The sequence below is a fragment of the Schistocerca gregaria genome, chromosome 2 (assembly GCF_023897955.1).
Source record: "Schistocerca gregaria isolate iqSchGreg1 chromosome 2, iqSchGreg1.2, whole genome shotgun sequence".
Taxonomy (NCBI): domain Eukaryota; kingdom Metazoa; phylum Arthropoda; class Insecta; order Orthoptera; family Acrididae; genus Schistocerca; species Schistocerca gregaria.
In genome coordinates this window covers 338,467,571-338,481,470 of record NC_064921.1, presented here as the reverse complement: position 1 = coordinate 338,481,470, position 13,900 = coordinate 338,467,571, and the positions used below count along the sequence as shown (strand labels likewise).

General features: G+C 41.2%; 1 non-coding gene across 1 annotated transcript; it reads left to right on the top strand.

Moving 5' to 3' along the window:
* The first annotated feature begins 13,452 nt into the window (after positions 1-13,452).
* Positions 13,453-13,527, top strand: Trnas-cga (transfer RNA serine (anticodon CGA)). Its single transcript has one exon. It is a non-coding gene; the product is annotated as a tRNA-Ser (tRNA).
* Positions 13,528-13,900: the final 373 nt, after the last annotated feature.

Genomic DNA, 13,900 nt, shown 5'->3' with positions numbered 1-13,900 from the left:
ATAACTGACATCTGGTTTCTGTACAAATTGTAAATAGCCTTTCGCTTCCTGTATTTTACCCCTGCCACCTTTAGAATTTGAAAGAGAGCATTCCAGTCAACATTGTCAAAAGTTTTCTCCAAGTCTACAAATGCTAGAAACGTAGGTTTGCTCTTCCTTAATCTTTCTTCTAAGATAAATCGTAGGGCCAGTACTGCCTCACGTGTTCCAACATTTCTACGGAATCCAAACTGATCTTCCGCGAGGTCGGCTTCTACTAGTTTTTCCATTCGTCTGTAAATAATTCGCTTTAGTATTTTGCAACTGTGACTTATTAAACTGATAGTTCGGTAATTGTCGCATCTCTCAACACCTGCTTTCTTTGGGATTGGAATTATTATATTCTTCTTGAAGTCTGAGGATATTTCGCCTGTTTCATACATCTTGCTCACCAGATGGTAGAGTTTTGTCAGGACTGGCTCTCCCAAGGCTGTCAGTAGTTCCAATGGAATGTTGTCTACTCCGGGGGCCTTGTTTCGACGCAGGTCTTTCAGTGCTCTGTCAAACTCTTCACGCAGTATCATATCTCCCATTTCATCTTCATCTACATCCTCTTCCATTTCCATAATATTGTCCTCAAGTACATCGCCCTTGTATAGACCCTCTATATACTCCTTCCACCTTTCTGCTTTCCCTTTTTTGCTTAGAACAGAGTTTCCATCTGAGCTCTTGATGGTCATAGAAGTGGTTTTCTCATCTCCAAAGGTCTCTTTAATTTTCCTGTAGGCAGTATCTATCTTACCCCTAGTGAGATAAGCCTCTACATCCTTACATTCGTCCTCTAGCCATCCCTGCTTAGCCATTTTGCACTTCCTGTCGACCTCATTTTTGAGACGTTTGTATTCCTTTTTGCCTGCTTCATTTACTGCATTTTTATATGTTCTCCTTTCATCAATTAAATTCAATATTTCTTCTGTTACCCAAGGATTTCTACTAGCCCTCGTCTTTTTACCTACTTGATCCTGTGCTGCCTTCACTACTTCATCCCTCAGAGCTACCCATTCTTCTTCTACTGTATTTCTTTCCCCCATTCCTGTCCATTGTTCCCTTATGCTCTCCCTGAAACTCTGTACCACCTCTGGTTTAGTCAGTTTATCCAGGCCCAATCTCCTTAAATTCCCACCTTTTTGCAGTTTCTTCAGTTTTAATCTACAGGCCATAACCAATAGATTGTGATCAGAGTCCACATCTGCCCCTGGAAATGTGTTACAGTTTAAAACCTGGTTCCTAAATCTCTGTCTTACCAATATGTAATCTATCTTAAACCTGTCAGTATCTCCAGGCTTCTTACACGTATACAGCCTTTTTTTATGATTCTTGAACCAAGTGTTAGCTATGATTAAGTTGTGCTCTGTGCAAAATTCTACCAGACGGCTTCCTCTTTCATTTCTTCGCCTCAATCCATATTCACCTACTACGTTTCCTTCTCCTCCTTTTCCTACTACCGAATTCCTGTCACCCATGACTATTAAATCTTCGTCCTCTTTCACTATCTGAATAATTACTTTTATTTGATCATACATTTCTTCAATTTCTTCGTCATCTGCAGAGCTTGTTGGCATATAAACTTGTACTACTGTAGCAGTTGTGGGCTTCGTATCTATTTGGGCCACAATAATGCGTTCACTGTGCTGTTTGTAGTAGCTTACCCTCCTATTTGATTTCGTGTTTATAACCCTGTAGTCACCTTACCAGAAGTCTTGTTCCTCCTGCCATCGAACTTCACTAATTCCCACTATATCTAACTTTAACCTACCGTTTTCCATTTTTAAATTTTCTAACCTACCTGCTCGATTAAGGGATCTGACATTCCACGCTCCGATCCGTAGAACGCCAGTTTTCTTTCTCCTGATAACGACATCCTCTTGAGTAGTCCCCTCCCAGAGATCCGAATGTGGGACTATTTTACCTCCGGAATATTTTACTCAAGAGTACGCCATCGTCATTTAATCATACAGTAAAGCTGCATGCCCTAGGGTAAAATTACGGCCGTAGTTTCCCCTTGCTTTCAGCCGTTCGCAGCACCAACACAGCAAGGCCGTTTTGGTTATTTTTACTAGGCCAGATCAGTGAATCATCCAGACTGTTGCCCTTGCAACTACTGAAAAGGCTGCTGGCCCTCTTCAGGAACCACACGTTTGTCTGGCGTCTCAATAGATACCCCTATACCCCTCCGTTGTGGTTGCACCTACGGTACGGCTATCTGTATCGCTGAGGCACGCAAGCCCCCCACCATGGTTCATGGGATATATATACGAATGCTAGGGAAGTGACCCAACGATTGAGTCTCCACCGCGGAGGACTGGAATAGTACCTGGTGTTGCCTTTCTTTAAGCAGACCGTCTTCCCAGGGCTTCTAGCTCTGCCCGCCCGAACAAATCAGGGAAAGGAAACCTCAGGACCGGATCTAGGAAAGATGGGACGTCGCGAGACACTCGTTTTCTGGTTTCCCCGCAGAGGCCTGGCTGGCTTGGGAAACCGCCAAGTATAATTCCTCACTTCAACTGAAGACGCAAACACTCTCGCCCAGACGGACAGTGCTGCAATAAGGCGGTGTCGCTTGAGAGTGTCATGTTAAATGATTTGTCTAAAGTAAAAAATAAAATAGGTCAGAGAAACGTTTGACGCACCTCCTTTGCTGTACGTGATTTAGAGCGTCATTCAAAGCAGTGTCAAGTGTTTTTCTAATCAGGTTCATTTCTTACTTTTAGATAAACCATTTCGCAAAAAAACATTTGACCGACACTTTTCAATTGTTATTTTATTTCTTTTCTTTCAAGTTTTGTTCGTAAAGACACTGTATTATCTTTCCTAACGTCTTCTGTTTTCTAAATGTCCTGAATTTAGTACTTGATTCAGAGGAAACTATTTTGACAGTTAAATATCGCATCAATGTAGTTTTTATGCACAAAATAGCTAGGCCTTGAAAAAATAAATATTTTAAAACCCCTTTTGTCTCTCTACTGTTCTCGAAATGTTCTAAATTTAGTACTTGATCCGAAGAAAGCCTTTTTGACCGTTATATAACAGGTCAATGTAACGTTTTATGCGCGAGATAACTAGACCTTGAAGAGATGAACTTACACGGCTAGCAACAACTGTTCGTGAAATATTTCAACTTTTACTCAAATAATAGTTCAGTTTTTCTTAATTTCTGTGATTACATTAAAGCATTTAAGTTTTTTTGCCAAACTAGACCTCACTCTGGTCAATTTGATACAGTCTGCCCGTTTCCCACTCTACGTTTTTCTGTGAAAATTCGAATAAAAATGTTCCATCAAATCACTAATTATTTTTTCTGAGCTACCGTCATTAATTTCAAGCAAATAAACATTTTTTTTGCAAAGCCAGACCTCACGCTGGTCAATTTGATACCCCATTTGCCCATTTCCCACTCTTTGTGTGGAAATGTAAATTCGGACAAAAACTGATTGTGTAATTTAGAGAGTCTTCTTTACTCTCCTCCCAATCATTTGACCAGACAGGACAATGATCTAGTATGGGTTCAATGTAATGGTCACATGTAACATCTTAGGATTTAGACTGAGGCCCAGAGTTTGCACTCACCTTGATAGTAGACGAAGATTAAAGTTCATTCCTGATACGACAGAAGAGGTGTTATTAAAGATGACTTTTAGATACAACTTCACTTTCGGTGAAGAGAATGTTCTTTCCCGTTAATTTTAACTTCATACCTTAATGTATCAGTAGCCCAATGGTTCACTAACAATAAGTAAGATGAACTACCAGTCGAAAGATTTATATTTCCTATAGTTTTCTTATGATCACAGTTTACTTAACAGAATTTTAATATAAGATGCGAATATCTGCTTGAAAGCCCATGTTAGAGGTTGGAACATAAGTGGTGATGTGACTGTACAGCTATTTTGCTGTGTATAATTATGTAAGGAATTATGCGTGATCATTACTCATTCTGACGGAGGCGGAACAGTAAGAATACTCTGGAGACGTATTCGCGAGCAAGGCAGTTCAGATCCCCGTCTGGCTACCCGGCTTTAGGTTGTCTGTAGATTTCCTAAACTATTTAAGCTAATTCTAGGATGTTTTTTTTAAAGGATGTGGCTAATTTTCTTTTCCATCGTCTTACAGTACAAACGTACCGACCTATAATTATCTCATTGCCGACAGGACGTTAAAGCCGAATATTCCTTCCTTCGCACATTTTCATGTAGTGTTTATGGAACAGATAACCTTTATTGAAGTATCTAACTATAAGAAGCTCATGGCATTCATCTGAATGTAATTAACCCCATACATCCACCATCAGAAATCTAGTGACAACAGTTTCTCATTATTACCACTAGCGCAAACACAGGATCCGCACTGTACAGCATATAAGTATGTACATGTAAGTTATTGTTACGTTTAAGTAGGTTGCTTGTTACTGCACTTACATGCGTTACTGGTGACACCACTTGTACTGACCTACTTGCGTGGCTCTTGGAGTAGTATTTATTTATTTACGATAATCTTTGGGAAATTAGCTACAAGGGTGATACTGTTCGAACTTTGCTGAAATTCCATTCGCGTCTGCTACTTGAAAAGCTTGGCTGCATCAGAATATCATAATACGCTAGCTGGAAGGTGTGGCGGAAGCGTGTAACAAGTGGCTGCGGAATTCTTTGTCAAGAGCGGAAAGCCACAAACAGGAAGGGAAGGCTACTATCAGCGAGAAAGGTGGACTGCAGGGTTTTTCTATAAGGAACAGCTAAAACCAACAAGTGGCCGAGTTAACAATAAGTAGAACTCCATCTCGAGTACTGTGTTTTGTAACTGGATCCGCAAGTGAAGGGAGCACAGCAACGGGTGTGTTGGAGAACCTCAACATCGCAAGCACTGTGAAACATAAACGTTGTATCTGAAGTCGTGTCTGGATGAATTGTATAACTGTGCCCAATCAATACGATTCGTCGCGTGAGTCACAGACGCGCTTGACATTTACCTATGCGAAACGCAGTAAAAAATTCATTGTGGATTGCAGAAAAACTTACTCTCTCAATTTTCAGAGCCCACATTCCTACAAGAATCAATAAAGATTTTAGTTTCTACAATGTTCATCATTCGTAATGGCTTCTCGGCGTAAAATGAGAGAACTTCGTATTTACAAGAAGAGCTTCCAATAACGCTGATGTCTATGTGACTGTTTATGGTATTAGACCTACCATCATGTACTGAATACGAAATACATTGCGCAAACAGCGGAGTATTATTGACGTTCCCAACTGAAGAAATTCCATGCAGAGGGGTAGTCACAAAGTTTTAATCATAACACAGAAAAAATGAAGTTAAAAATTTTGTTTGCTTCCAGATACGGACCTGCAATCATGTTACACACTGAAACCCCAAGGAAAGTACCGTAGCATGCTGCTACGTAATTAAAGTTGACACATCCATTCAAAAAGCCCGTTCAACTGAGGCAGCTGTAACATGCAAACACGGATGACTTGCCTAGTCACTAAAATCATAATGGACGTATGCTGGGTGTATCATTATGACCAACAGACAAAGGAACAAAGCAGGTAGTGGCAACACGGCGATTCACCACGCGGAAAAAGATGAAGACCGAATCATCATTGGGCAACGTGAGATTTCCTTGGGACTTCCGTGGCGCAGGAGTAACAGATTGTGCTCGTGAATGGGACACAGTCACAGGAGCACATGCCCAAAAGAAGTTAGGAGAAGTCGTCAAAACGCACGGTAAGAGATCTGTCCAATAGGGTACCTTTAGTTCCACGACAACGCTCCAACTCCTCCTGGTGAGTAGACAGTTCAACACGCTGCTTCTCTGGACAACAAAATTTGCCTAATTTCATATATTCTTCTGATATTCCATCGGTTAACTTCTTCCTCTTTCACCGGACGAAGAAACCATTGCATGGCAAGCATTTGCAGAATTCTGACAAAGGAATTTTCGAAATGAAGCGTTTCTTCGACTGCCAAAATGCGGGCTTTTACAGACAAAGTCTCCTCCAGGTCATTCATCATCTCGGATAATTTGGGGCATTGAGGGGTGTATGTAGAGAAAGACTAACACTCGCAAGTTTCATGGTTGCAGCTTCATTTTTTCAAGGTGATAGTTACGGCCGGAACCGCGCGACTGCTACGGTCGCAGGTTCGAATCCTGCCTCGGGCATGGATGTGTGTGATGTCCTCAAGTTAGTTAGATTTAAGTAGTTCTAAGTTCTAGGGGCCTGATGATCTCAGATGTTAAGTCCCATGGTGCTCAGAGCCATCTGAACCATCATCTGATAGTTATGATTACCTTTCATAAGCAACCACACATTGTATTTTGGGACACTTAACCATCCCGTTAATGGAATGGCTTCCTAAAGACAACCGCCAAAAGGAGATCGTATGGTGAGACGACTACACACATTTGATGTGCCACGCGGAACGTCAGAAGAGCAAAGCCTCAGGGCGCGCGTTGTTCCAGCAGGACAGTAGCAGGCAGCGCTACTGCCCAACATTATCAACAACAACAGCAACATGCACGTTAAGAACACATCAGCATTGCCTAGCTAATGTCCATAGTCCAGCATATTTATCATTTTTAATTGCGTTAGCATTTGTGACAATTGCAACCCAAAGAAGTAAATATCTGACTGAAATGAACTTCAATACCACACATAACGTACATCTTATTATTTCGATCATCAGTCCTAGAGACTGTTTGATGCCGTTCCCCATTCTTATCGCTTGCCAGCTGCCATCTACGTTTCAACGTAACTGCTGCATTCTACACCGCCAACGATCTGCATCTAAGCCTCCCTCTGCAACTGTTGTCGCCCACCGTCTCTTCCGCTACAGTTTTCATCAACGAAGTACATCGTAATATATGCCTAACTATTCTACCTTTTCGAATCATTATAATATTTATTAGGATTTTTTTTTCCTCGTTCCGGGTGCATGACAATCCTCAAGCGACTGGGATTACATAACTGCATATGCTCTCGGATTCTGATAATTAAGTACCTAGTGAAAGCCGCTCATGCTGCAGTCATCGCCTCTAATCATCGTTGTTTGTGATCGGAGGGGGTCAGAGTACGTTCTTGGAAAACTTCCCACCTTATGGTTTGTATGTGAGTCCACGAAGCATCAGGGATGCAATGGTATTCGTTATGATTTGAAGAAAGATTGTATGTTCTCAGTCACATTACCTAGAATCCTGTACACCATGACCGCAGGTATCTACAGTCTGCTTCATAGCTTTGGAACATATCCAACATTTGATTGAGTAAGATAATGGTTTCCCTATATGGTTAATCGAGAAGCCCCCCCTTGACCAACAATGCTGCTATTGAAACTTCTCTCACTAATTGTCAAACTACTACAATGTGCAGCTTGTGCTGTTTCTCTTATCGAGAGGTGTCTAATAATATTTCAAATTACCTATCTGCCCACACACTCACAGTCCCGAGCGTTCATGAAATTATTTAACTACGTCTCAGGCGAAACTAACTGCGTCACAAGCCTAACGTTTAAATCCCCCTGAATATTCGCGATTGATTACTAAACTGAAATGTTCATTTAAAGGTCCTGTATCAGCATCTGATGCGTTTTTAAAATCACTTCTACCCTATGCGAATTTAAACATCCACTTTTCTGATTGTTTACATCTATTCCTAAGAATAAATACGTATTTTGCTCTGCTCGTGTAAGGTTGGTACCGTACCTAAGTTCGTAGCGTTTTTCCACAAGTTCGATACACGCAACAGATACACATGACAGAGGCTCTGGTCATCAACGATATATTCTCCTTCACTATTTGGAATTGTGGTCCCACGTTGGGTAACTTTTCGATTCCGCGACTATAGAAATCACGTGGTTTTGAGGCTAAGTTTTCTCGATAGAGAGTGGAAAACCTGAAAATCTGAGGACACAGGATTATGTGAATAAGGTGGGTGCAGAATGACTTTCCAACCCAACACCTGCACAGCGTTTTTTGTCAGACTATCAGAAAGCAGGCGGCCGTTATCGCGGAACAGAATCATTTCACGCAGCCTTCCTGATCGTCGTTCTTGGACTGTATCCGCAATGCATCTCAGTTGTTGACATGGATAGTTGCGGATCAATGCGTTTAAACGATCTTCATCAAACCCCGAAGGCTTTCTTGGACGTGGAGAGCCACTAACGTTAAAACGATCTTCCTTGAAATGAGATAACCATTTTTTTTGCCGTACTCTGTCCAGTGGCATTATCCCCATACACGGCGCAAATGTTTCTGGCTGCCTCTGCCGATGTCATCCCTCTATGAATTCAAACAGAAGAATATGTCGGAAATGTTCCGATTTCTTCACTTGCCACTACATATTCTAGCGTTCACAGCTCCATTCCCTATCTCCAGATGACAAAGTGACTATATGTAAAGTCAAACAGCAACAATGAACTACAAATTGAATATGACAATCGATGAATGAACTCGCACCAACCGGAATAGTTACATCAAAACAAAAACGCTATATACACCAGCCTAATAATTATCCGCATTAAAATAATACTTTTAGGCTTATTAAACTTCAATTCAGTAATCATACTGCAATACATTCACTAAGATATCTTCAAGCGACCAATAAGAACGAAGAGAATTGCTGTAACAAATTTTAAATATTGATTTCGGACAATTAATACACGCACTCGACTGTTTGTTCTTAAATGTTTGAAGTGAAATCAGTTTCAAATTTAATTTCAGGCTAATAGAAGTTATAGCCTGGCGCAACATAAATATTACGCCAGGCACTCCACTCCCTTGCGCTCCCGGCTAGAGCGCGGCGTCGGAACCACTCTTTTCCGTAACATGTTTCAGCCAAAGTTGGTACAGGTTTCCCACCACTTGTGACTTAGTCTGGTCGCCCAGCAATATTTCTTGTCATATTTTGCTTGCCATGTTATTTATTAGAAGAATAAAACTGGTGGAGAAACGGTCGATATAGGCCAACGGTCGGCAAACGGCGGCTCGCGAGACACATGCGGCGCTTTGGCCACTTCCGTAAAACCCCAACGGCGGGCCCTCGCTAACAGTGCGACTGATATTTCGCGTTTTCGGCCTGTGCGAGTCTATTTCGACAAAGTGACATTAGACGGGGGTGTGGGTGACATTGTCATTTCGTCATGGGACTCAAACTATGCACACTAGCCACTACCCGCACCTCTTTTGCTGCTCGTGGCAATGTCTTGAGAAGTGTCTGTGTACCAGGGAGGGGGGATAACACTTAGCTAAAATCCATGTAAAATGAAGCAATAGAAGAGTATGGAAATATTTCTCGTGAACCGTGCGATAGGTCGAAAGTAGAAGAAGATATTTATGCTAATCATAATGAACTAAACAATTGAGGAACTTCAAGAAGAGTAAAGAAAAATCAGGTTCTGTATTTAATTCCTGGGCGCAGTCTTCCAACTATGTTAAGAAGGATATTACTTCACAACTCGGGCATTCAGGTTTGTATATACACTGGCATGACATACAGGAACTTTTAAAACACGGTACAAAGAACACATCAGGTGTTGAAAGTATGAAACAAACCATATCACATTTGCAGAGAATTTAAAACACCATAACCACCATCCTACTAACATGGAACAAGATATGAAAATAATCAAAATAAAGAACCATGACAAATATGTTATACAATTGGAAGAAAACTTCCACGTCCAGCAAGCCAGTACTTAAAACAAACATGTGATAAATGAGCAAACACGCTTAATAAAAGAAGTGATAAGAAAAATATTTTTAAAAAAGCGTACAAAAACAAATACCATTCACGCACACACACACACACACACACACACACACACACACACACACACACACAAGGAAACAAATCATAGGTATCTAAAAATTACTCTCAAAAGTTGACAATAACATTCGAACTTTGGCAATAACATTCGACAGTCGACAACACAAACCAAAAAAATATCATCGAAATAAGTATTCAGTTCCTAGCTCTGTGAAGAGAGGAGAACAAAAACTCAAATGGCAATTACAAGAAGAAGAACAACGCCATAAATGGAACAAAAACACAACATGCAGAACATCAACCACTGATCTTGTAATTAGACTTTAAAATATTACTATCCCACAGAAAAGCCAAGCACCAGAACTGTTAATAAGCTATATATATACATTGTTCCAAAAAGTAAACTAAATAGTAAAAATATTACATATTCCAGGCCACTAAATATGCCTTAACAAAGAATAAAGGCGAAATTCGTAAGGCACGAAAATTGTGTTTCACTCAGTTGTAATTTGAAGGCCCAAAAGCAAAAATTATGAACATACCTTAATAATTCTAAAAAATATTTGAAGAGGTATCATTCTCTGCTAAAACAGTGAAAGTACTATGGGACATTACATCTGAGGTCGCGGTCATCAGTCCCCTAGACTTAGAAATACTTAAACCTAACTAACCTAAGGACATCACACACATCCATGCCCTAGGCAGGATTCGAACCTGCGACCGTAGCAGGAGCGCGGTTCCGGACTGAAGCGCCTACAACCGCTCGGCCACAACGACCGGCTCTTCTAATACAGTATAATCAACCAGAAAACCGAAGATACTAAACTGGTTTCAGCTTTATCAACAACATATGAAGGGACTTGTGACATCAAAGATGTAGAGCAAGTTTCACTTTTCATACGATTTATTTCATCTAAAGGACATAAAGAAGAACTTCTAGAATTATATGACACTCAAAAGTTAAACAGGTGGAGAAGACATAATAAATTCTGTGAACCAGCGGCAAAATGCTCCTGCCGGAACACAGAAAGTCCAATACACCTCTGTTTCAAAGACTTTCACTGAAGAGTAGGGTACCAGCTCACTCAATCTACCATCTTCAGCGTCTTTATAAATTTAACAGAAATTTTGGTATGCAAACATATTCGCGCTCTTTTTAACATGCAGTTCACCTCTCACTACACAAGCTCCTCTAACTCTAACTCGCTCATGCCCACTAGCCTACCACTGTAAGTTGCTCAGACCTGTCTACTCCCACTTACCCCTTCTCACTCACTCATTAAGCCCGACTCATTGTCATTATCTCTTTGTGTCTCTCTGTCACTATCTCTTTTGTCACAGCCATAGTCTCCTTCGATCTGTACTACTGCTACTGTACGCTACTGTCTCCTCTACTGTCACTTTCTCCCTCTGTTCTCTTAGTGCTATGTTTCATTCAATCATTCTCATAGCTGCTGCCTCTTCTCACTGTCGATCTCTCTGACACGTTCTCTGTCATAGTCTCTGTCTCTCATTATCACTGGCTGTCGCCCACTTCCACTTTTACCTTCTTTTTATTCCTCTCCCACTGGCACTGTCTCCATTCTTTTCCTAGCACTATTCTGCCACTGTCAGTTATGTTCCACTGCCATTGTATCCCTTTTTTTCTCACATTACCATTGTGTCCTTCTCTCTTTCTGTACCACAACCTCTCTACTGTCTTCTTGTATTTATTACTTTTCCGTCTCTTTCCCACTGCCATTGTCTCCTTCTCTCGCAACATAAAAAGGGTGAATATGTTCGGATGCAAAAAAATTTGGGAAAATCTTTAAAGGTGCTGAGGAAAGAAGAATGAGGCAGCTGGTAGCCCCTTTACAGTTATAGTCTTTTAAACAGGAGCATATTCGCCTTTCTTTTAGCTTCGGTAGGAGCATTTTTGCGCCGGTCCCTTTCTTTTACCAGCCACTGCAGGGCATGTCACTCATATGAAAAGAACTTTATGGGCCAGTAACATTTTTTCGTTTACTTTTGAGAAACTGAAATAACGCTAAACTAATTTTACGCCTCAGAGGGGATTTTACGTGCACGAAATTTTGTATGCGCTTCAGTACCTCAAGATACGTTTGCCAGGACCCTTATTCAGGTGTACCAAGAAAGAATGGACGTAAAACTCAAAACAGCATAATCTACCAGGTGAAGGGTTTTTCTTGTTGGTTTAATGTCTTACATAGCTGCTGGCTCGCTCCTTGTAGTTGAAGTTGAGTCTGAACACTTCTTGAGATCTCTCACCCGACGTATTTATCTTTGTTTATGTAATCCGGCCGCTGCAGTTGATTCTCTTGAAGTAGAGGACCTGCCAATCAGTGCCTCTGAAACCTCCTGTGTAGCGAGGACAGGCTTGACTACTTCACGTTCTGCAACTGTTGGTGGAGCAAAAGGAGTTAACTTCTACTCATATCACGAAAAAGCACGTCCACTACTTTTCTTTCACAAACATATATATGCTTGAATGAGTTTACAGATCATTAGAATGACTCGCAAATTAGAGTAGAACACAACTTTTCATACGACATACGCCTCGAAGGCTCAGCATGACATCCATGATTACAATATATATTTTATTTATCTCAAAACCATCTTGTCTTTTATTTTCATTCTTGGAGTGTGTGGTTGCTTGTTGACGGTCAAGCCACCGCCAAGTTGCGACGTTAGAACGTAAAAAGAGCCCACACACACCAGGTAAAGCCGTTTACTTGTTGTCACACCTTGCCGTTTTCTTGTATTCCATACCTCCCGTTTAACGTCCCCAAAAACGAAAACAAACACCTGCGCTAAATATATGTTCCACAATTTACTCCCTACTTAATATTATTCTGTCACGATCATCTCTTGCACAACATAAGGAATGTGAAATGTCGTTTACCTAAATGGCATGTAACGCTTCACATTCCCCCACTTAAAATAAAGATGTCGGAACCCAAAACTCGAAAAAAAATTATTTCTCATTAACATACAACTATAAACAACCTAATTACTTAAAATATTTGATAAGCTTTTCCTTCCTTTAAAATGAATAAAACCACCAAAAAACAGTGTTAGTCTAGAATGAGATTTTCACTCTGCAGTAGAGTGTGCGCTGATATGAAACATCCTGGCAGATTAAAACTGTGTGCCCGACCGAGACTCGAACTCGGGACCTTTGCCTTTCGCGGGTAAGTGCTGTACCAACTTTTTTTTTTCTTTTGCATTTTGTTCGTTATTGATCGTTGTGTTTGGTCGTTGCGGACGTCGCAAGACATCCTGTTCAAGTTCGGTGGTTGATCGTTCCACTCAGATTTTTTATTACAGAGACCAACCGGCTCTCTGACCGAACACGCTGAGCTATCGTGCCGCCTGTCCAACTGAGCTACCGAAGCACGACTCAGGCCCGGTACTCACAGCTTTACTTCTGCCAGTATCCGTCTCCTACCTTCCAAACTTTACAGAAGCTCTTCTGCGAACCTTGCAGAACTAGCACTCCTGAAGGAAAGGATACTGCGGAGACATGGCTTAGCCATAGCCTGGGGGATGTTTCCAGAATTGCTAGTTCTGGAAGGTTCGCAGAAGAGCTTCTGTAAAGTTTGAAGGTAGGAGACGGATACTGGCAGAAGTAAAGCTGTGAGTACCGAGGATAACTCGTGCTTCGGTAGCTCAGTTGGTAGAGCACTTGCCCGCGAAAGGCAAAGGTCCCGAGTTCGAGTCTCGGTCGGACACACAGTTTTAATCTGCCAGGAAGTTTCAGTGTTAGTCTACTTTGCTTCCGTTTACTGTATATAGCTTATCCTTTACTTTCTTATAATTACTAAATTTAGGCAATACAAAAGATTTTATTCCAGGTATTTCTTGTGAATACACTAGGATAATGTTTGCAATTCTTCTGCTGCTATTAAAATTTATTCGTCATGCACCTACTTCTTGTCGAATACTAGCTTTCAAACCTTCTCGTTCTCTTGTTAACTCTTGAGTACAGTCGGCTCTCAGCCGTGGCAGCGTGCGGACGGTCCCGCGCGCCGGCCCCGTGCTCCGCTGCAGGTTTGTTTACTTCCGCGTCGTAGCTTTAAGGCTCGTGTCCGTCCACCGTGAACAAC